The following is a 21,662-nucleotide window of genomic DNA, read 5'->3' as shown; positions in this document are numbered from 1 at the left end:
TATTTCTGTACAGTGCCAAACAAGTAGGTCATATGATTTGAACTGTCTTATTGTCTCTTTCTTGCTTCACTACATTTGCGCTATGACGATCATTCAAGTGGGCTGATGTACAAAAGACAACTAAAAATTGGGGTTCCGGGGATTTTGTAGTTTTAAAAATTCAATTTAGCTCCATATTTCTCAAAAACTTGCAATTACATTATGGGTGTCACCCCCACACCACAGTGGTATTACACCCCAGATGGGTGACATCCGGGGTGGAGCGTCCCCCCCCCCCGCAGTTACGCCACTGATACAATTATATATGACTTTTATATTACTAGAAAAAAAAACACCATCCCCTCCCACTAAATACGTAAAAAAACGTACCTTTGACTCATTAATATTCAGCCTGCTCCTTTTCATACGCAAAATTGAATGTTCAGGAAGAAACATTAATTAAAATCATGGCTAATTTTTTTTTGATTAATATTTAGATATTCGGTGCCTGTGACGCATATTAATTTTAATTACCATTTTTCTAATCTATATTTAAGAAATTCATTAACAATCTTGTTTCGTAGATAATCGTTAAGCTTTTCATTGAATTAAAATTCAATCAGCGCTTTTCAGGTAAAAAATTATGTGATCATCATTAAAACCAATCATACTAGTTAAACAGCTAATACTGCTTTTTTAGCTTAACAAGTTCAGCATCACAGTCATGCATTATTTAATCTTAATGTTCGATAAAAGTCATCTGTTTGCGGTTTCAGAAAAAATAAAAAAGATATGCTAACTTAATTTACGTTTTATTCATATTCTAAAGATAAAGACATATAAGCAGCACAGCTTTTGTTTCTAAGGTAGTTCAAAATTAATCAACATTCTTAAATGAATTATGTTTTAATGTTTAAAATTTATTCAAAATTTTAGTTCAGGGACCAATACGCCCCCTGATTCCCCTGCAAAGTGGAGTGGGGTTGCACGGTTCCTGCTGGTGAAGCCGTAGAAGATTACGACTACGAGGGTTTTAGAGTGGAGTAGAATTGCTTTTTCCCAAAGTTTAGGTTTCTGGAAATGTGCTTCTAATCGTAAAGCTCCATTTTTTTGCATTGCAAAAGGTTTTTTAATGTAAACTTTGCATTTTTCGCATTCTGATGCACCAATACTTAGGCAGTTTGGGTTAGGTTAGTTGACAACAAAGAAAATGCAATGGAGAAAAAATTTTTACTCATACCTTTTGGCATTTTGCTTGTAATGTTCAAGACGAGTAACCTTTTGTGCACGGCGCCACTTATACTAACCGTAAAGTTTATCAGTACGAAGAAAAGGAGGGTTCTGCGACCACAAGAGGATTATAAAAAAGCCATGCCCCTCCCTGATACAACTGTGGAGTGGAGTCGAGTTGCGGGGTTCCTGCTACTGAAATTAGAGAAGATTATAAGGGTTTTAGAATGGAGCTGAGTTTTATTTTCCAAAGTTAGTTTTTTGGCGTGACAACTCCTTTTCTTCTCGCAAATCTCCATTTCCTTACCCTATAAAGGATTTTTTTTTGCCCAACACTGGAACACTAGTAGATTTTTTGAAAATTTGCATTAAAGAACGTTGCAGTCGGCAATATTCAGCAAAGTTACAAGGGTAATCACAGGGTTCTCTCTTTCGTGGTGAATCATGGCAAGATATTTTATAATAATAAAATTCTGGATGTATTTTGTAATAAAATTTAAAATCCTACTTTTCTTTCTTCTTAGCATAGAAAAATGGATTATTTGCAGCAAACCACTAGTATAATTTTAACTACAAATTTGTTCTAAACAGTGCTGAATTCGTTAGTGTACGATTTATACTCCTTTCGTGAATTATATTCCACATCATAAACAATATGGGATCAGGGAAAAGAACAGTAAAATATCTGTTAGGTACTCTCAACGAAACGATAAAAAAATGCGGAGTGAGAAATAAATATTACTAAACTCAGGATGTTTATGACACCTTTAAGATATATCTGACGTCTGATTCTCTAATACTGTTTTTTGACACTCGAAAATTCAATGCAGTTGGAAGACATTTTTAACAACACCAACAGCTGAAGCAATTGCTAGAAGTTTTGTTTCAGCTTGGGATTTTAAAGCAAAGAATCAAGTTTTTTCTCGTCACTGTATATAAATAAGTTTATGAATCTGACACGTCGTAAAACTTCTTCCCCTGGAGTTTTCGTTTTTCTGAAATAATATTCGTTGTTGAAAATAATTCTGAGGGTAAAGCTTATTTTTATTGCTGATTTTTCTTTCTCTGAATTACGTTTTTTAAACATTATTCAGAATAATGTCATCCTAAAGAGGAAATTTGGAAAAATAACTATTTATTATAAGGAGCTGTCCACAAACGGTGTCACACTTTGAATGGAGAGGGTGCGTGAAGTTATGACAAAGGGGAGTGACGGGGTGACAAGAAGTGTCACATTAAACATTTTTTTCAGGATACATTTATGAAAAACAACATGACATGTGACGAGGAGAGGGAGGCGGTAAGGTGTGACATTTAGTGACAAAGAGGGGGAGTCAAATTTGTTTGAAACATAGTTAGACATCATTTATGAACGCAATAGCCCGGTGATTACACTCGCTGGCAGGACGGATACAAGGGAGGGGCGACGGTAATCGCCCCCTCCTTGAGCCGAGATACAGGAACTGTCTTTAGGTATGTTTTCGGTATTAAAGGTCCAAAAATGCAATTTTAACATAATCTTCAATGGTGTTAGGAGAAAGGGAACTCTTCCACGGAATTCTTCCAGAATTGAAGTCTTGAAAACGCATTCGTAGCCCATCTCTTTTTCTGTGGGATAGGGACTAGAACGTTCTACAGGATTTTTTTTTTTAGATTCAAGTTCCAAAGCCTCAATTGTATGATATTAGAGACAGGTTTAAGGGTATCTCTTGGATATTTTTCGAAGGTTAAGCAATGCGCTCCAGTTCATCCCTTTGAAAATTTTTATAAATTGAAGTTCCAAAAAGTAAAGAGTAAAATACAAAGGCCTCCTCCTCGAATATTTTCTGGATCCGCCCTTGCTCGCTAGTGAGATAAATTCACTTTATCTATGAAGAGGATTTTCGCCCCTTCTTCTTTGTCATATTTTTCATGTATCACTTTTAGAAGGGAGAGAATTGAAGAGACTACGTTCATTCACAACACACAAACTAATTTATTTTCTATATACGGAAACAGTATACATGATGGGCAGCCAATTTGCCCTTTATCCCGAATAGCGGTCAAGAGATATCCATAAATTTATCCCGCTATTCGGTCAGGAGATTTTTTTTGGCAGTCATGCCTTCATAGCTGCCTATAGCCATATGAACTCGGGCGCTCTCATGCATCTGCGCAGAAGGCATTCGCGTAAAGCCCCATTGCGCAATTATGGAGATCCCGAGTTATTAATCTTGGGATCCCTGTCAAGTTTTACGCAATGTAACCACGTGGAGCATATAATTTCTTACAATCTACCAGTTTATTGGCACTCTCAGCTTCAATGAGATGACCTCCGGACCCGATGCCTCCAGCTCGGTTATTTACTATTCCTGACCGAGGAGCAGCAATAAGATCGAAACTGCAGTCTCAGGATGTGATAACCGGGCCATGGGCGCCCATATGCAAAATTTTAAGGGGGGGGGGGGGGGCTCAGATATTTTCCCCATGATTTAGCAGGATATTTTCTTCATAGAATCTGATTTCAGTACAGATTAGAGTTTTTTTTTTTTTTTTTTTAATAACTCACTCATTAATGGCTGGAGAAGAATTGTTTTTACATTTTTGCAAAGAAAAAAGTACTAAAAGTAATAAAGTTCGAATTTCTAAAGGGGTCTTGAGCCCCCACTTACTCCCCTATGTGGGCGCCGTTGAACCGGGCTGTCTGATATATTGCGTTTAGTTCTGCCTTAGCCTTGCTTTAGGGGTGGTAACTTTCTGCTAAAAACCTCGAAGTATTTTTTTTTTTTTTTTAAATAACGTATCGAATAAAGTTTTTCTTTTCTCTTCTTCAAATCCATATGGAAGCGACCAATTTTAAATCTTCCTACTGCAAAACTATTTTGATGTTAAATACCAGACTTTATGGTATTACCTGTTACTTCTTTTAAGTTTCAAATTCTGATTCTTAAAAGGTTTACCGAAAAGTTCTGCCCGTTTATGAAGCGGAAGAGAAATGACACAATAGTTAATACATTTAACAATGTTGAAAGTACGATGTAATTCCCACCAGTCACTTCTTCCCAGCATGGTATTAATTTGTTTAAACTCAATTCTTGAAGAACGCTTTGTTTTTGGCAGGGCGGACGAGAGGTCATGCCAGACCAGTCAGAAATTAGGGGTTACGCTTCGCATTCAAAGTAGTAGAACTTTTATTAGAGAGGGGGGTCCCGTGATAAAACTGTCAAGGGCTGGACTTAACTCGGGGCTCTCGGCGACCGAGGTCTTTGGAGGCGAAGAGCTCAAGTTAGTGCTGTGTTGACATCTTCATTTTTGAATTTTTTCAAACCAAAAAGTTTTGCAAAGGGAATAATAAGTGAACACGAGAGAGTGTGAGAGGTTGGGAAAGTATGGTACATTTTTAAAAATTCAGGAAATATTTAAGGCAAATTTTACTGTAAAATGGAGAACTAAAATGAAAAAACTTTACTGCAAATTATACTGGAAACAGTAAACGATTGCAGTACCAAGTGATGTACCGCTTGATTTACGGTGTGAAGCATCTATTTCGCATTTTCCCTTACTCTTTTCGAGCCCCATTCAGTATTTATAGTGGTTAGTTGAGCTATTTTCTGAAAAGAGAATGTATATTCGAACCCCGAATCTTGTCTCTCATTTTTTTTTCAACTCAAATGGTCACAGTTTTTTTTAAATTTATTTTACTGTAAAATTTTACAATTAAATAGGATTTTACGGTAATAATTACTAGCAGCTTGGATGCCAGTAATTTTTGTCGTAAAATATTAGAAACTGTTTTTAGAGTAAGAGACCATACACAGGAAGCAAATTATGCGCATCACGCCAACTACGTGCAGTTTTTCCGACTTGTCAAAATTCCGTACAGCTAGGTTGAGCAATTCTTTCGCATCCTCCACTCACCAGGCCTTGCACCCTATGATTTTCATTTATTCTTCTCATTGTAAAGTTCTTCAGCTGGGAAGAAAATAATAAATATGTAGATTACAAAATATCACTACTTAAGTTCCTCGTCTCCAAAAAACAAGGCGTTACATAAAAATGCAATTAAATAAATCGCCATCAGGTTGGCAGGAAGCCAAAAGCAACCATGGAAATGACATTGTACAGAAAATATTGTTAACTGTGTAGAAAACTGCATCATTTCATTCGTCTTATTAAAAGAGCAGAACTTTCCAATCGAAATTTAACTGAAACTGAACGAAATGAATTTTAGATTATGTATCAATAAAATAATTACAACAAATTTAAGTGCTAAAATATCGAGCCAATAAAACATTGCACCAACTGAACTAAACAGACATGAAACTGAATTAAGAACTGTTAAAAGCTACACGATTTTAAATAGCTCAAAATTGACTTATTTCTAATTCGTTTGAATGCTCAAGAGCTATTGGTACACTGCTCCGCACAAAGTTTTATTTCGTCAGACTTTTTCTTGTCACTTTGGGAAAAAGCTGCCTTTCTGAAGGACTTTTAATAAAGGTTGCTCGATTGCGGCTTCTTATTGCGAATTACAGTTAAAAAAATATTTATATGTATCGGGTCCCTTAATAGAGGTGAAGAAATAAGTCACAGTCACTTTGAATAAAGATCACACCCATCTTTATTCAAAGCACTGATTTAAATCCCGAACATTTCCAGTTCCCGACTACGTAAGTACAGAACGACTCTGATAAGGTGACTTTGATGGTGAAGATTTAAACTACTCCATTTTCTGCTGAGGAAAGCCGGTTTGCTTCACCAATAACGAGAATTAGCGTTGTGCTAAGTTGAGTTCCCTACCCCCCCCCCCTCCCGCCTTAACACCAAACATAAATGAACTTGTTCAAGGTCAAGCTTCTTGTTATCAGTCCATGCTGTACCTTGCCACTGAGCCGGGAATCAGTTTTATTTGCGTGTTGAATCAACGAAAATTGGAGAAATTATAATAAGGTAATTCATTGGTGTCTTGCGACGACAAACCTTTCTTTCATGTCTCCTTTTTTCGAAACATCAGAAATTCAAATTCAGAACAATTAGTTTCCGAACTGACGTCCCAATAAAATGTTCGAAAACGCTCTAATTGCGTCAACAGCTCAGTAAGTAACAAAACACTAGAAGAATATCCGCCAAAAAATATTTTAAAATGGTAGAAAATTCAGAAAAGATGCCTTATTCGCACGCATAAAACACGAAAGTAGCAAAAATCCAGTTGTTGAGCGATTAAAAGTGAAATTGGCAAAAAGGAAGTTAATCTGTGTTCCAATACCCAAATGATGTTAAGAACGCAACGAAAGCCGAAATGTATTTTCGGAAATTTGTGTCGAAATGTTCACCATCACGCACTCTTCATTTATCCACGCGTACGCTTTTGCGGGCAACATTGCATAAACACCGAATCTGCAGCTGTGTCTGTGTCAGCTTCTTCATTGTCGAACATCGAATCCCGCTCCGGGGTAACAACTGGAATCACGAAATCAAATAAGTGTCCCCGTACTCGGGCACCCAAATCCATGCACAATGAAATGTCTCGGCAAAAGTGAATAAAAACAGCGAGACCGTATAAAATAAGACATTACAAAGCGCTGGCCCACACAATTATCACTTCCGCGCACGCATATCCGCGTTTGATTTCGGATGGCATTAGTGTTCGAGCTGATGGCAATATTCCTCCATAATTCGAAGCAACGCATTCGAGCTGGTACGACTTAATCAGGAAGAATAAAAGTGCAACATCCGAGGGTCTGCCCAAGTCGTTGTCTGTAATTACGGACTTTTACGACTGTGAGTGGAATCTTTGAATTGCTCGAGCACAAGCTGGTAGAGGTATCTTCCCCATAGCAAAACGATTTTGAACATCTCTAACTGCTAGTGCACATTACCAGACTATAATGAACTTTAGTTCATGGCGTCGAATTTCTTTTCACGGCACTTTTTAACCTATATACAACACTTCGACTTCTAATGGGGTCGGTTCCAAAATTTTAAAAATATTTTTTTCTGAAGAGCATGCTTAAAAACATAGGATCTGACCATTTTTTAAATAATTTGTTTAAGTTTAATATTTTTAAAAAATTACTTAAATCGGTGAGCTTTTATTGTTTACATTTCTTGGCGATGACATCACAAATGATGAAATGCCATTCTGTGTTGCCATTTACAGAACAAAATATTTAATTATCATCTTTACTCACGTGTATTGGCAACGATATGGTTGATAGCAAGCGTAGAATGCAATTTTAATTCTTGATTATCATAACGTGGAAACGTGGTAGAAAGATGCGGCGAAGTGCATCATTTGTGACATCGTAAAGACCACGCCTTGTTTGAAAAATCGGACAGTTTAAAAAATTGATTAAAAAAAACTGTTGGGATAATGAAAGTATTTTCTGGGTCCGTGTTTTTTTTTTTTTTTTTTTTTGCTCATTCTATCCATTTCAATGACTAAAAGTAGTGACTGAAAGAAACCACCTCATTGAATCGTTAGTTTTGTCAGGGGCGCTCTGATGGGAGCAAGGGCGGATCCAGAAATTCTTCAAGGAGAGGCGATTGTTTTTTTACTTGACCTCACGTATCTGATTCAGACCTGCTGGGAAGGGGGTGCCACAGACATCATTTTCATTTAAAACAGATGAAAAATAGAGATTTAGCCTAGTTTTCTGTTGATAGAGGTATTCTAAAATTACGTTTTAAAAATTCAATTTCGTTATATTTCCGGCAGAATTTTTCGAAACCACCTCCCCCCAACATCATCGAAAGTCGTCTAAAATTTGCGCTTTTTGGAACTTCCAAAAATGTTTCCGAGAGGGATATTCGAACCTGATTATTTCCTTACCGTCATATCAAAGATGGCCTACACTTTCGTATTAGGACCTTAATTCGAAAAAAAATATCGGTTTGAGGTCCCTCAAGGGAGGGGTGATCGCCCCCATCACCCCTTCCTTGTTTCCGTCCTTGGATGGGAGGTCACGGAATGTTACTGTGACCTCCTGAAAATTTCCTTATTCGGCAAATTTTGTCAACCAATTCGGAAAAATTATCATTCGGAAAATTTTGTCTGATGATTCGGCAAAATTTGGAGTTCCATTCGTCAAAGTGAAACTTTCTGCCCTACCAAAAATTTAACTTCGGGAAGCCCCGACTGTATTCACTTTTTACAAAAAAAAAAAAAAAAAAAATTAAATTTGATAGTATGTGTATATGTGATTTGATTGTGTTTGAATTTGATTTGTATTCGCATAACAAATAACAGTACTTTTGAGCTTTATTTAAAACTAGTGGTACTCACACGGCTTTGCCCGTAGTGGAAAATTAAAAGGCGATTCGGTTCGCCTGTATATTTACAAATAATGGATGATTAATTTTTTCTACGTTTATTTGCTCACCTATGTTACGGTTCCACGTTATGATAATTTCGTAATTTTCTCTTCCACGTTATGATAATTTGATGGGTAAAATGTTCTTAAAATTGGAATAGAAAAAGAACAAAATCGAATTTTCAAAAAAATCGCTCTTCGAGGTGCACATCCCCACGCTACAAACTAATTTTGTGTCAAATTTCATCAAAATCGGCCGAATAGTTTAGGCGCTGTGCGCGTCACAGATATCTAGATATTCAGAGAGACGGAAAGCTTTATTATTAGTAAAGACTAGCGGTACCCGCACGTACCAGTACTAGTTTCTTTAGAAGTCAAATGCATATTTAAGAAACAATACATTGTAAAGGTAACAGTTACCGTAAGCGATAGTAATTTTCCTTGTCTTTGCATAAAGTATCTATAACATCGAAATTATTATTATTTTTTTAAAGCTACTATATCTTTCAGAATCCCAAATGTTTTCATCCCGAAAACAAATTTTTGTGAAAAAATCCATGAGTAGACTAAGTCAGTGGCGGTGATTGGGACTTGTAATTTGGGGCGGGGTGGGCAAAAAAAAAGAGAGAGAACCAACTCAGTCATGGAACTTTTAGCGGCAGAAAGAGAAATGAAAAAAAAGAGAGAGAGAGAGAGAAAGAAAAAAAAAGTACACAATTTGGTTTGGTTTGAGAATATTGAAGCAGATAAGTAAAAATTGATGCAAGTCCAACAACTTAACTCGCGTTTCTCTTAAGAGTTTGGCGAATTTTGTACACAATAACTTTCCCTGAGGAAACTCTTCATGAATCAAGACTTCCATTATGAACTCCGAAGTATTTTGGTGTCACAAACTAAACAATTGGCAATAATTTTCTTAAACAAGTATGGCTTGTTTAAGTAAAACAATTGGTTTAATGATATCTAAATAATGAATACATAAACTAAAAGTTATTGCTTGTGCTAAATAATGTTTCGTAAACAGATATACATAGTGAAACAAATAATTTCGTTCTGAAGATTTTGACCTATCTGCTATTCTTTTTCATAATATCTAGTATTGGTTTCTAAATTGGAAATTAAAATGAATTAATTTTTACTAATAATTAAGCTGAAAGTCTCTCTGTCCAGATCTCTCTGTGTCTGTCAGGATCTCTCTCTGCCTGGATCTCTGCCTGTAAGAATCTCTGTGACGCGCATAGCGCTTAGACCGTTCGGTCGATTTTCATGAAATTTGGCACAAAGTTAGTTTGTAGCATGGGGGTGTGCACCTCGAAGCGATTTTTCGAAAATTCGATGTATTTCTTTTTCTATTCCAATTTTAAGGACAAAATTATCATAAGACAGACGAGTAAATTACGAAATTATCATAACGTGGAACCGTAACATGGGCACAAGCCAATTGGCGAGATACGAAATTATCATAACGTGGAACCGTAACATGGGTACAAGCCAATTGGCGAGAAAATTCACCATACATTATTTGTAAATATACAGGCGAATCAAAATACTTTTTTTATTTTTTCTATTACGGGCAAAGCCGTGCGGGTACCACTAGTTGAGAATAAAAAGTGTGTGCGTGTGTGAAGGAGTGCCCCCCCCCCCCCGCTGCCCCCCGAATCGCCGCTACTGGTCTGTTATAAGTCCACGGGAGTTCTAAGTTTTAAGTCCAAAATTCTCTTCATCTCCTCAAGCAAGTCACCCAGTACATATAGCATTTTTTTAAAAATATATTTAAAAAAATCCCTATCCATAGTTCTACGGACACTATAAACTGATTAAGATGCATATGTATTCTACACCTGGTTCCGAGACGAGAGGACCATAAATCAAAACAGGTGTACTCGATGAATAAACATGGCAGTGGTGTGCATCGCCATTTCCAATCACCCCATGGCCCTTCCCTCTGAATGCTAATGTCCGAAAAGAGGGCAGACGAACAAGGGCTTTGTTTGGAGCAGGGAGAGATGGATGTCAAAAAAACAAGAAACAGAATATGAATATACGGGGGGATCTGTCTCCTGATCTTCAGGAATTTCGATTGCACGATAAATCACCTCGGTTGCATCACTTCTATATTCAATCAAGTTCATTAATTTGGAAACAATGCCCGTTTGGCTTTTGTGTGGTAAAGAAAATACTGGATCAAGTTTCCGAACGTATTTGAAAATGGTCAGTACTCAGGTAAAAGTCAAAAGACCTTGTCTGTATGGATGCAGTTAATATGAAATTTGAAACTTTACGAAAATTACTTTGAGAAACTATATCGTCATTTATTTATCAAGCGCCACCAGAGCTTAATTTTCTGGTTGGATGGGGGTTACAATAGCTTTTACATGCACAGTAGCGTAACAAAGTAGAGAGCTTTTTTTTTTTTTTTTTTTTTTTTTTTTTTGTATGTGTGTAGACTATTTAGTTAAATAAATAAAGCGCACGGTATTTTTTAGTGATCTTTGTTTTTGTTAGTTCATATTTTGGAAATTCTTCAAATTTTTATATATGCTTAAATGTTGTGCTTTCGTTTCTAACTGAATACTATTTCGTTATTCATACTTATTGTTATTTTACTTTTATGGGTAAGGAAGAAGCTGGATTTTTAATCACATCAGGCGGTGTGTTTCGAATTCTTTCAGTTGTTAAAAGAAAAAAGAATAAAAGTAGCGATTGTTTCTTACAATTATTACTGAGTCAAGCAACGCCGGGTATTTTTGCTAGTAAATAAATAAAATAAAAACTATAAATAAATGAAAAGATAAATAAATCGAGACAATAAAACAAATTTAAAAAAAAAATAATTTAACTGATATATAATATTGTTACTTGTTCCATATTCGCTGAAATTTATACTTATCTATTGTTAAATACTTTAAAATGTAAATTTGGCATGAAATGATTTATTTGGAAAAGAGAACAAACTGATTCATGATAACGTTCCTGAATCATGAAGACTTTCCCATAGTACAACAGGATGTGTTCCAGGTACAATATTATGTTGTTACTTGGGACAGTTTCGAACTCTTACTTTAACGAGCTGATGTGTGTATCACATGACTTCCTTTTACTCCAATTTAATGTCATTTCCTCATTATTGGCAATTTTAATGTGATTCAATTGTTTACTCTCAAAATATCACCAACAGTGACCGTATTGAAACCAAATTAAAAAAAAAAAAAAAATCGCAAAATTTATCGCCAAATTAGCGACAAAACTTGGCGACTAAAAGACTGGCGATGTAACGCCAAGTGTCCGACAAATTATAACACCACTTGAGTTTACATCGAAATTAATAATGATTTACCCCCCAAAAGGGGCAAAATACCCCCTTAGGAGCACCCGAATGCAACCAAAATTGAAGGTGCACAAGTAGGTCCCACTAGGAGTCTACGCACCAAATTTCAACTTTCTAGGGTATACCGTTTTTGAGTTATGCGAGATACATACACACATACGCACATACATACTTACATACAGACGTCACGAGAAAATTCGTTGTAATTAACTCGGGGATCGTCAAAATGGTTATTTCGGGTGTCTGTAGGTTCCTAGGCATATATCCACATGTGGTCGGGTCGAAAAAAAAAACTCAACATTCATTTGGGGGTGAGAAAAATGGAAATTAAGACCGATTTTTGAGTGAAATTTTTTTTCTCGAATACAATACTTCCTTCTTTGTAAAAGGAAGTAAAAATGGTTTACAATATTTTATTTTCAAGCTGTCTGAATTTAAAAAGATATATTATATAGAAATATGTTGCTGTATTTTAATGTGACTTTTAGATTTTAAATTTGATTCAAATAACTGACTAAAAATTAAATACGAAAAGTGTCCCAAGGTACTACGCTATCCCCCACCGTTTTAACCCAAAAAGGTGCATTATTCCTGGCAAATTTTGGCACCCTGTATCCACCACTGGTTCATGTCACGATTATTCTCCACGCAGGGAAAAGATTCGTTAGTAGGGGATATATAAAGATAGAAACAATACATCATGGTTAGTGATTGCAAGATCGGTATACCGATTCCGGCATTTCGAGCCATTTTGAAATTTCATAATACCGGTATATACTGAGGTAAAAAAAAAAATACCGGTATTTTCGGTATTACCTGAAAATAATGAATAGTTTTATTTAAAGAGTTTTAAATTTTACTTATCAGATATCTACTTTTATTTTGAACGTACATTTCTTTTTCTATGATACAGTACCAAAGTCAATCTATTGATGCAAAAATTTGGCTTCAAAAGCACAAGCTAATAGATTGTAAATAAACAAAAGTAGCGGAAAGATTGCAAAATGATGTTTCCATTACTAGATGGCGAGATGAATCTCATTTTCGTGCTCTCATGTGCACCATGTTTTTATTTTTTCCATTTCCCTGACCACTCATGTTCCCTTTTGTGAAAATTAATTTAAAGTGCAATTTTGAAAGCAGTTATCTATCTTGTGATTAATTTATTAAAACCATCAATTGCAACAATACTTTATGATATTTTAAAAATATTTGTCTCAACTGTACTGATTTTTTACAGAAACGTTTTCTTGCTAATATAACAAACGCAAATTTGTTCTCACCGGTAATGGTGTGTTGTCCTGTCTCCTTATTTAGCTTTGTACTTCGCAAGATAATATTTAGAATTTGTACAACTCCTTTAAAATTTACATACATGTAAGGCATAATCAGCTGGATATAAATTTTCAGAAATTTACATCATTCAAATTATAAAGAATTTTGAAAAGAAAACTAAAACGAACAAAAGAAACTAGCAAGATCAAATTTAGTTAAGTTCATCGTGAGTTTCAAACCAAAGGTTTTGTAAAAAGTAAACAAATCCATGCTGATCAAGAGAAGATCGTTGAAGACGGTGTAAAAATTGGAAAAGTATCGTCTTTTGAAGATAAATCATAACTAGGTATAAATGCAAAATAATAATTTAAAAAATAATAATAATCATTATACACACAATACAAAATAATCACACACACAAGCAAGAAATACGAGAATATTTTTCTAGAAATAGCACGCAAAAGACCGAATTATTTGAAGATAAATTACTTCGAAACAACTTGAGGAGGTGCATCGCGTATTGTAAACAGTACCACCGGCCTGAGTGAATTCAGAAAGAGTATTTTCAATTGCTACCAATTTGTGCACTAAAATGAGTTCTAGGCATTGAGACATTTCAATAGATTCATTAGTTTTTTTTTATTTTTATTTTTATGATATTTGTTCCTTCGTTTTATATTTGCTCATCATACGTTTTTATAAATAAAATAATTTGCCCATTAAACATGGCATAGCAACGAAATAATATGTTTTCGATCATTTTTGAGAAATTTCTAATACAGTAAAACCTGTAAAGTTGACCACCTTTGTAAGTTGACCACCTGTCTATGTTGACCGCCTTTGTCAGGAACGGAATTAGTCCTATCTTGTATAATGAAGGAAAACCTCTGTAACTTGACCACCTTTCTATCTTGACCACCTGTCTATCTTGACCACTCATGTACCCCAGATTTGGTTTGGAGTATTGTAAAAAACCCTTTGTAAATTGACCACTTGGTTTATTTTTTAAAACTTAATTTAATAAATTATTTTATCTTATTATTATTTTTTTATAGCTTTCGAAGAATATTTTTGATGCCAGACCAGCATTTTACCAACTAAATAAAACAGCAGCATAACTAAATCTCCTTGTGAGTTTAACACATGTCAACTACTAAGAACCCTTTATTCTGCAAATTTGTTTTTCTTTTGCTGTTCTATTTGAGATTACCTTTTGTACTCTCTGTTCAATGAAAATATGTATCAGTAGAAAAGTACAAAGTATTTTTTTTCCAGTTGCAATATTTTGTGGCAACACTGGAATAGTGCTAGAGAAAAAGTTACTTGCATTGAAATATTTCTGGTGCAAGGGATTAAGAAGTGGGACATTTTCATTTTCAACTGCCTTTTAGAACTATGAGAGTTCAGCTTGTTGCTCTTTGTGTTATAGTTTTATATAAAATGGCTTCAAAAGAAAGTTAGTTGAACTTGAGATTGATAAAAAGTATGAAATATTAAAATTAATTGAGAAGGGAGAAATCCAGAGAAAATTAGCTGACACATATGGAATTTCCAAAGCTCGTGTCTAATAAGTGCACCAAACTTCAATAAGGAGTTATTTTATTGAAAAGTAGATCATCATGGTTATACATAAATGTATTAAATGTATATGAGAAAAAAAAAATAAGCGAAAAATTTGTTATTTTGGATTAGCTATGAATTTTTAGGAACTATTAATATCAAATAAATTTTTATAGACAATGTTTTTTTGAGCAATCACGATTGCTTATTGTTCTCATTTGACTGTTTTTGATGTTCCGTGCCTTTTTCAGCTTGAACCAGAAGCCTCTGCAGCACCACCGCCCACCGTCCTCTGCAGGTGGCGCGGTACGGCTGCTCCGGTCCTGAGCTATCCGCTTCTCCTGGTCGGAGGCGTCCATGTCCTACACACACGCACGCTCACACACGGCTACGTGCATACACACAGGTCTACGCACACACACAAGCCTACACACTTACACACACAACTATGCACACGGAACCGCCTAGGAGGAGAGGCAGGCTTGAGGGGGGGGGGGGGGACAGGAGCTGTTTCTAGAAACAACAACTCCAATGAGTAGGGTCCCAGTTCATGATTGCGAAAAACATAATTTGAATTCAAAAATTCAGAATTCAAATTAATTTTTTTTTTGATCAATTTACTGAAATTTTAAATTTACATGACACATTATACGTCATTCTGAGAAAATAACCTCTAAAAATATTTGAATAACATTTTAAATTATTGTTTCAAAGTAATGTTAAACAATGAAAGTGAGTTGAACGGAAAGAGTAGGTGTCAATTAGTCAAAAAATGAATATATGGTGCAAGAAATGACAAAAAAAAAAAAAAAAAAATCATTACCCCCTTTATAAGTTGACCACCAAAGTACTGCACCGCAAGTGGTCAACTTACACAGGTTTCACTGTACCGGTATTCCGGTGTCACGTTTTAGAAGTACCGAATACCGGTACTGTAATTTTGGTCCGGTATTGCAATCCCCAATCGTGGTGGATTGTAAGGATGGTATCAACGCGTTTGACTCGACACCACCCTTATCCTTCCTCCATTTGTATTAGAGACGTACCGAGTACTCGGTAACTACTCGGTACTCGGTCAAATTCTGATCAGATACTCGGCCAATACCGAGTAGTTGCAAAAAATTGAATATTGTCCAAGACAGATACTAAAATTTATATATATATATATAAAAAAGAGCAAGCATTATATTCTGCAATCATTTACAATTAAAATTTATAAGTCAAATTTAAATTTTGAGAATAATGAAGTTTGTAATGCTTCAATGGAATAAATCTTTATTTTAATGTCCCCAAAGATAATAAAACTTGTTTATTAAAAATTATGCAAAAAATGTAAGTATAGAAAATATGGAATTTTTATATTAAAAATGGTCTTTTGCTGCAAACAAAAATTAGTTATAAAAGATATAAAAATACTTTTGCTTAAAAAATTAAAGGAAATAAAACAACGTTAAAAGCACAGTTCAGGAACACTGCAGACTCGTGTTTTGGCGTTATAAAGAATTCCTTTTTCAATGCACAAAATGGGAGCTCCTGGATTTAAAGGCATCCGACAAAAGTCGGATTTTTTTGTCGAATGTCTTTACATTCTTTAGCGCACATGTTATGTACTGAAAAAGACGTTCCTTGTAACGGGGGGGGGGGGGCAGAAACACATGGTCTGCAGTGTTTCCTGCACATTTGTTTTATCTGCGTTTAAAAAATATTTATGTTTGGTGGACTAGAACTATAATTGATTGGTATACAGTGAAACCCCTCCTAACGGACACCCCTCTTATGCGGACAATTTTTAATTCCCCAGTTCCAATGCAAATAACATTATTAAACCCCTGTCCTGCGGACACCTCTCTATTGCGAACAAAAAAAAAATGTCCTGTTAGTGTCCGCATTAGAGGGATTTTACTGTAATTTGTTTTAATTCCAACTTGATTAATCATTCCTTTTATTTATTTTTAATTTTAAGAACAGTTTTTTGGTAAAAATTTTTGACAAACAAAATTGTTTATATAATGCTTAATTAAACTTCAGCAGGAATTTAGTTTTAAAAACTATTATATGGACAAGGAGGTCTATACTACTATTCCAATAAGTTCAAAATTTATCATATGTGTGTCGGTGGTTCTTCTTAAAACATAATTGGTACTTGGTAACTCGGCTGAGTAGTGAAAGGCCGAGTACTCGGTACTCGGCTATTCGGCCAAAGTGCTACTCGGTACGTCGCTAATTTGTATATTGAATAGGTAAAAACTAAAACACTTTCGTATTTAGGGGGCGGCCACAATTTCATGCTATGAAGGGGGAGGGGAGGGTTCATGAAGCTGAGACAATGTGACAAAAGGGTAGGGAAGGGAAGAGATAGCAAAAAATGTGACATCATTCATTTTTTAATTACAATATACTTATGGAAAACTGTGAGATGGTGACAAGGTAAGTTGAGGGGGTAAGGTGAAGTTGGACACTTTGTGGTATAAGGGGGAGGCATGAAATTTGTTTATAAAAATCTGTCACCATCTGTGGACAACCTCTTCAGGTAACTTTGAAGCATGTTAGAAATGCCACGTAAAATAAATTGTTTAAAAAAATGACACAGCAGAGAGTTGGGATAAGGGGATCGCTGCACTCATACCGAAATAAAATATGAAAACATATTTATAGCTACCCCGGTAAATATAGAAGATTAGAAACAAGCCAGAATCTAAAGCAGCTACATCTAATGGAAAAGGCGGAAATAACTTTTCACTCTATTTCGGCATAGATGCAGTTGTCCCATTCCTCCCAACTCTCCTCTGCATTTTCGAGTGGAAGCATCAAAAGATTTCTGTAATTAATTGCATTGAGCAGAATATTATGATGTAGGACGAGAGATTCAACAACTTCAAATCAGCACTCAAGAATAGCTTCAAAGCAGTAACTTTCAGGATGATTGACACAATGAGTTGTAGAGTGTTGACCAAGGGCACCCCGATAGGAGGGCATTATGACCTCCCAAAATATCCTTATTTGGTAATTTTTGCCTGACGAGTAATTTGGAGTTCTCTCGCAAATTGAGAGTCTCCGCCTACCCAAATTTTAACTTCGGGGCGCTCCTGGTGTTGACAATTCAGCGTTGTGTCTTCTACAGTTTCTTTTAAAGTAATGTCTCCTAATAATTTTCCTGGATGGTAAGGATTTAAAAAAAAAATCAATTTCATTAATGCCACCCTCAAAATTTCTCTTCTTTTTTTGCTGCCATTCATTTCATATTATCTTGCGAAAAAAGTTAAATAATTGCAGAAATTAACGTGAGCCATTTCAGATATGGATACTTCATTCAAACAGCAAGGTGATCAAAACGAGGAAGGAGCAATAAAATAATAATTTTCATGTTGAAATAAAACTACTTTGGCAGTAAAAATATTTCAGTACCATTTTTTCCCTTTTAAAAATGCACGTCCTAAAATTGGACAGTATACTACTTACGATTGTGACTTTCCTTTTTTAGGACGTGAATTTTTTTTCGTAACCATACAATTTACTAATATTAAAGTATGAATCAGGCATGGGCGGATAAAGGGGGGGATCATGGCCCCCACCGAGAAAATTTCAAGAATAGTTAAAATCTCCTTTTTTTGAGAAAAAATGCAAAACATTTCCCTTATAATACATACAGTCTAACAATAAGGAAAACAATGAGAGGGGGCCATGGCCACCCTGAAAAAGTTTCAAAAATAGTTAAAAACCTTTTTTAGAGCTAAATATAAAAAGAAATCCTTATTATTCCTCGAAGTCTAACAAAATACATAAAACCACACTGAGGAAGTTTCAAGTAGAGTTTTTTAAACCTTCTTTCCTGGTTTAAATTGGGAAAAAAAAAAAAAAAAAAAAAAAAAAAAAAAAAAAAAAAACTTCATTGTAATTCATGTTAAAAAAAAAAAAAAAAAAAAAAAAAAAACTCAAAGTTATCGTATTTTTCCAAATGGCCCCCTCCAAGAATTCTGTCTGGATCCGTCCCTGAGCTCAGGAGCTGTTTTTTTTTTCCTCTGAAATTCGAATTTTTCTGATTAAGAAAAGTCTTTTGTCACTTTTCCTCAATATTCAATTTTTTTAAAAAAGGAAGGGAAAAAAAAGGAGAAAATGAAAAAAGAAGAAGAAAAAAAAAAAACAGGAAAGAAGATAAAAGGGATACGAAACATAAAAAGGAATCCATAAAATGACAAAAGCAAATAAAACGTCTGTGAACCCTGGTTCCAAACACACGATACTGTCATCCAGATATCAAAAAGCATATGATGAATTTGACGAATTACAAAATTGATTAAAATGATTCAAAGAGAAGGGCTTCTTGTTGCAGATGTATCATAATGTAATATAGGTATAATCAGTGGAGAACTTCGATGTCTTAAAAATTATAAGTATAAAGATCTTATCAAAAAAAAAGTTACTTTTATGTAATCTTTTTTTTTTCTTTTTGCATCCATTCATAATTGCTTGAAAAAAAAAAAAGTAAAAATATTTGACAGTTTCTACTTCTGAAGCATATTTTCATGAGATGTACTTTTAAAAATATAAAGTTCTATCCAACTCCTCCCTGCACTTTATATTTGAGTCATTGCCCATAGCAGTGTGATCTCCATTAGAAAAAAAAAAAAAAAGCTTTGACATGGATCCCTTTACTCTAATGGGTGGTTGTAATGTATAACTGATCAAAGATAATGAAAAACTAAGTGGGAAGACATGCTAAGATAATTTTAGATATAAATATAATTGACGTTTTACATATAAATTTTAGACGTTTAAAATCAGTTTGTGGTGGATTCCCAAAAGGAAATGCCCGGTGTGGACCGCTCCCGACCCCCCTCTCTCCGCTTTACTGGCGCTACTGCTACTTCGAAAAAAATAATTCCACAGTTTTCAAGAAATTAACGCAAAATTTTTCCCATGCACGCTTATTAATTACTTACACATTTAGTGAGTAATAAATAATTACTAAAATCAATGCTTACTGAAAATTTTTCAAGCACTGAAGGTAATGAAACTGTTAAGGATTGTTGTGAGGAAATTATACAGCCGTGATAAATTGGAAATTTACTAAAATTTAAATTTTTCTAGAATTGCTGATAAAATTTAAGGTACATATTTTACAAGATTACCAAGCATTTAAGATTACTTAAGAAATGGAATAGTCAAATTACACAACAAAATACATGTTTAGGAACATAAAATCTTATTCAAGCTGGGGCGGATACAGACTACCATTTCAGGGGTTGACCGGGGAGGAGAGTCACACTGAAGAATATATGGTTTGGGGTATGAAAACATTTACGAAATTATTTGGGTGTCAACAAGAAGCATTAAATTGAAAAAGGAATAAGGCACTTAGTAGGGCATTTCCTAAGCAATGAAAGGATGTAGTAGTTTAAATATTTACTTGAAATAATATTCAATGAATTGAAAATACATATTGCAAACGTTTCCTTTTTATTCTTGAAGATTTGAACACATTGTGGATGGATAATATTGTCGGCGGTTTAAGGGAGATCATGACCCTTCTCTTTATTCAATCCCATTAACATTGAAAGTTACGCTGAAAATTTCAAAGATAAATCGATGATGTATTTAGCAATTGCTTTTAATTTCAAAAACATTGAAATAATTAAAACAAGATATATTTGTCCTCATGATGAAAAGTGAAAGCCGAGGTAAAACATTTTGGGGGAAAAAAAAGGCTACACATATACCAAAAGAACTAAATAACGAAACAACACAATTTTGACATAAAGATGAATCTATAACATAAATTTATGGATACTAGTTACATGAAACGAAGATAACATCTACACTCACCTGCGAGGGAAAATCTGCGGTTTCCTTTACTTCTTTCGACTCAACACTGCAAATCATTGTCTATTCAACTCATGGTGCACTTAGCTTACTCTCGATTATGGTGGGTAAATCTGTGATCAGTTCTTTCCCACCCCATGACGAATTTATAAAAAGCCCCAATTCGCGCCCCCATCCGGATTGCGGGAAAAAAAACTATCAGCGACATTCCTGTCCATCGGCCGTCATGTGATCCCTGTCCGCTGGCGCCCTCTATTGCTGAGAAAAATAAAATAAATTCTATATTTTGTCACTAGAGGCCACTGCTATCGCCCATCCATCACAACGACCCAGGCGGTCCCCCATTGGCTGATGGGACCCGCCCCTTTCCCTGGCAGGGGATCACCTGCAATTAGCGGCGGCTCGGTAGGCGGTACCGGCTGGGTGCCGCCCCCTTCTGCCACTTATTGGCCTGTCGTCTTGGGCAGGCCAGATCGCTAACCACAGCTATTGAACCCGGTTTGTGTGGCTAGCGCTCCGAACAGTCGTTGTCTGTAAACTGTCGGATTGCACAGTACGGATCGTTTGCGCGAGTTATTTGCCGTGTTTCATCCCAGCCTCTTCTTGTATTTTACCCATCTACCCCATTCCGTGACTCGTTACAACAAAAGAAGGGGCACCACAATCTGATTCACTTTTTTTTTCGATTTGTTTTATTTGCTTTTTTTTCTTTTGTGTGTGCTTCGTCCGAAAAACAATTTCATGCACGGTGTGTTGTTCTTGTGACAAGAGAAGAAGTTTTGAATTTTGCTCCCTTTTGACATCATTATCAACAGTTGTACATCATTTGCTTAAAAATAGAAGGAAACTGAGTATTAGTTTTCATGGCTCGCCCCATCATTACGGTGAGTACTTTTCTTCTTTTCCTAACAGACGGCTGATATCTTTCAATTTGATTTTAACATTTTTTTTAAATTTTAATTTTAACTTAGAAAAGCATTTGCTGACACAGATTTATCTTTTGAATTAAAAGTTTAAAAAGTATTTTCCTTTGAAATAATTATAAATAAAAAACTTAAAGAATTATTCTGTGATAAAATTTTTCGACTTGATTATTTTTAAAAGTTATGAGTATTGAAAGACGTAGCTACTTTGAATAGTATTTTGTATGCCTTTTGAGTAAAAAATATTTGTACTGC

The 21,662-nt window shown here is 35.1% G+C and overlaps 1 long non-coding RNA gene across 1 annotated transcript in view; it reads right to left on the bottom strand.

The window, feature by feature from the left end:
• LOC129220486 (uncharacterized) overlaps positions 1-20,691 on the bottom strand; it is a 78,352-nt gene extending 57,661 nt beyond the window's left edge. Inside the window, exon 1 of the long non-coding RNA XR_008580473.1 lies at positions 20,488-20,691. This is a non-coding gene — a long non-coding RNA (uncharacterized LOC129220486). The remainder of the gene's footprint in view (positions 1-20,487) is intronic.
• Positions 20,692-21,662: the final 971 nt, after the last annotated feature.

Source organism: Uloborus diversus, chromosome 4, assembly GCF_026930045.1.
Source record: "Uloborus diversus isolate 005 chromosome 4, Udiv.v.3.1, whole genome shotgun sequence".
NCBI classification, from domain to species: Eukaryota; Metazoa; Arthropoda; class Arachnida; order Araneae; family Uloboridae; genus Uloborus; species Uloborus diversus.
The sequence above is the reverse complement of the archived record's forward strand: the minus strand, read 5'-3'. Positions and strand labels throughout refer to the sequence as shown.